The sequence below is a fragment of the Echinops telfairi genome, unplaced genomic scaffold, assembly GCF_000313985.2.
Source record: "Echinops telfairi isolate 266 unplaced genomic scaffold, ASM31398v2 ScPeMD7_10;HRSCAF=50, whole genome shotgun sequence".
In the NCBI taxonomy this organism is placed as follows: Eukaryota; Metazoa; Chordata; class Mammalia; order Afrosoricida; family Tenrecidae; genus Echinops; species Echinops telfairi.
Genome location: NW_022103907.1, coordinates 5,237,571 through 5,240,949, shown reverse-complemented (window position 1 = coordinate 5,240,949; position 3,379 = coordinate 5,237,571). Strand labels below are relative to the sequence as shown.

Here is a 3,379-nt window from a genome sequence, read left to right as displayed (position 1 = left end):
TGTATGAGCCCCTAATAAAAAAAAAATAAAAAAATGGATTGTGATAAGAAAAAAAAAAAACAACAATCTGCTGCAGTGTGAAATTCTAGGAACAATGATCTCTTTCTGATGTAATCAAGTAGGTTTAGTTACCTAATTACTGAAAATGCATCCTTATAATGTATGCCAAGTATCTTAGAGATATCAAAGTCTAAGTAATTTACAGCTCTCAAATGGAAACCAGAAAGTGCCCATGAAGCAGGGAGCTGTAAGATTCTCTCTCTCGCTCGTGTCACAATTATTAACGTCCTTCATTTCTGTTCTTGTCTGCACAGTTAGTCAACGCTTCTGATCTGATCAGATGATTCTGCTCCTGGGCAACAGCTTAACTCTTCCAGAGGTCAAAGTCCTCCCCAGAAAGTTTTAGATTTGGAGTCAATGCACAACCCAAACCCAACTGTGGCTGACAAGTTGACTCCCACGTATCTGTTACAGAACAGAACTGTTCTGTAGGGCTTGTTTGATGGAGTGCTGGTGGCGCCAGGGTTAAACGTTCACCTGCAAGGTCAGTGTTTCAAATCTGCCAGCTGCTCTATGGGAGAAAAGACCCAGCAATTTAAATGGGATGCTTTCTTCCGTTATCTCTACTAATTGTTGTATTTCTGTATGTGTTCTATGCCAATATTATATATATATAATATATATATCAAACTACCTTCCTGTAAACAAAGAAAACATCTTCAAAAGTTGAATCCAACAAAAATTCCTTACTAGCCTTAAAACATTTAATTTTTTGCTTTAATGAAACTATGTACATAGAGCAAAAGATAACACCATTTCAACAATTTCAATATGTACAACCCAGGAAACACTGACAATACCCTTTAGGTTGTACGATCATTCTTTTCTCAAATATTGTACTGCATTCCACGTTAACACGCTGCTCCCTAAGTTTCTCCACTAGCCCTTTAAGTTGTTTTTCAATCTGATTGCATATAAACAATTTTTTGAAACAACACAATGTTCAAGGCAGACATATTTTAGTAATTAAGATAAACGATATGCACAGATTTATTCCAAACAACATGTGTTTAAATATGTCTCCATAATCAGTGGGTGGCGACAGACATGTTCTCTCAATAATAACACTTGTCATCGTCTCATTTGGGTGCCTTCATATAAAGGTCCAATTCCAAGATCAGAGGAGGGAATTGTATTAGAGCTTAAATTCTGAGCAACTAGTTTGCAGAGGACTATGGATGACAGTGAAAACCTAAGTAAGTCTCATTTCAGAATCCCATGAGTATTAAGCCTCCATAGAATTCCCTCTGACCACAGACCAGGGATGTGAATATCTATGCCCTCAGACAGAGTGCATCAGAAAGTGAATTAATGCAGATAGATTTTTTAAAACAAAAACCACCAGACTCACGGTTGCTATTTTGATTCATAGCAACTCTATAGAATTGGGTAGAACTCTCCCTGTGGGTTTCCAAGTTTCTACTTTTTATTTTCTACTTTCTTTTGGATTGAGTTTTATCTGTGTTCTATTTTCTTACTGTTGTTAGGGATTTTTTTAATGACCTTTTTAATATGAAATGCAGGATATAGTCAGTAACTAGAATGACAGTTCTTAGGGATCTGGCAGAGAAGGTTGGGGGGATATGGGGAGCTAATGGCAATGAGTACAAAACGGAGCACGTTCTAAAATGGATTGTGGTGATAATTGCACAACTCTTTAATATATTCAAATCATTGCATTGTATGGTATATAAATAATAAGTCAATAAAATGGCTTATATTAATTTTTTAAAGTCCAATCAAAGCATTAGCTCCCGAGGAGATCTGTGGGCCATTCATTTTGAAGCAAGGAGGTCAGCTTAAAAGGTTATGTGACAGTTTGCTGAGATCCCACAGAGGCAATTCAGAAGGATTTCTCACAGGACCTTATTGGGATGATCACAGGGCCTTATTAGGAAGAATATTTAAGAAAATGGAAAACTGCACCGGTGACAAAAAAGCCAGGAAATTGTGCCTAGACATTGTTTTCAACCCGACAAAACCCCAGCTCATTCTTTGAGGGTAGCAAGGGATGTCAAGAGAATTTTGTTGGGAAAACTCCATCCACCATTCCTGATTTTGCCCTTTCAGACATCTTAGTGTTCCCTACACTCTAAGAATATTTCAAAGGAATACAATTTGTGTTCCTCAAAGATGCTAAGACTGCCATTTTAACAGGGCATAAATAAAAGTGCACAGAACAATTCAGAAAAGGATTAGAGAGATGGAAGCATCATTTTCTGAAGTATAAAGACATAGACGGAGGATATGTCAAAGAAACAATAGCCTTATATTCTCATATTTTTGTCCAATAAAAGTTTCTATAATTTTGTAGCACTATTTTTGACATATCTTTACATTGTTTGGTTGAAAAATGACTTCAGGGAATAGTTTAAGTTTGAGGTTTAAGGTTTGAAGATTATCTCCGGCAATAAAAATAGAGAATTTTTTTTTTAACTTACCTAAAAAGATCAAAAATCGTCAGGTAAGTATAGGCAGTCAAAGCTGCAAAAACAACAAAACAATTAATTAAAACATTACTGAATCGACTGTTAAGAAAATACAAAAACTGTTCACACCAGGCCTATCCATCAATGAAAAATATATCATAAATGTCACATATTAGAAATTAACTGATAAATTTAATCAACAAATGTGGTCCAAGCTGGTTAGTACAAAATTTCCCTTTAGAGTCTAATTTCTACATCAGGAAAAATGAAGTAGGATATGCACAAAAGCACTATCAACATTTTTCTGCCTGCGTCTGTCATCTCAGCACGATGTTAAACGGAACCTCTAAGCAATAGGAAGAAAATAAAGGCACATAAAAACACAGCAGGTAAAAGAACAAGAAAAATATAACCAAACTTCCATTTTTTGAAAACTCAATAAATTTCAAAATCTTATACACTGCATATCTGAAAGTAATAGTCTATCACACTAAAAATAAATATTTTATGAATGGGCTGAAGCATTTTAAAAACAATAGCTCATTGAAAACAACAAATGAACCAACATTTATTGCTTAAGATGTACTTTTTGAAAATATCCTCATTTAAATCATTTATATCCATTTCAAAAATGTGTCTATGTGAAAAGGATACACATGTATTCAAAATCAGAAAAACAAACGAATAACTAACACCATAAAAATAAGAATGACAGTGCTTGCTTCGGCGGCATATATACTAAAAAAATTAGAACGATACAGAGAAGATTAGCATGGCCCCTGAGCAAGGATGACACGCAAATTCATGAAGCGTTCCATTAAAAAAAAAAAAATAAGAATGAAAACATACCTATACTGTTTGTTGCACTTCACCACATAAGTAGGAAGCCA

General features: G+C 34.8%; 1 protein-coding gene and 1 non-coding gene across 2 annotated transcripts in view; one reads left to right on the top strand and one right to left on the bottom strand.

Moving 5' to 3' along the window:
* SLC30A6 (solute carrier family 30 member 6) overlaps positions 1 to 3,378 on the bottom strand; it is a 37,657-nt gene extending 34,279 nt beyond the window's left edge. The window contains exons 1-2 of the mRNA XM_004718138.2: positions 3,339 to 3,378; positions 2,502 to 2,544 (exon numbers count right to left, since the gene is read on the bottom strand). The gene's annotated coding sequence lies outside the window, so the exon portion shown is untranslated. The remainder of the gene's footprint in view (positions 1 to 2,501; positions 2,545 to 3,338) is intronic.
* Positions 3,204 to 3,313, top strand: LOC115868452. The gene has a single exon (XR_004045603.1). It is a non-coding gene; the product is annotated as a U6 spliceosomal RNA (small nuclear RNA).
* Position 3,379: the final 1 nt, after the last annotated feature.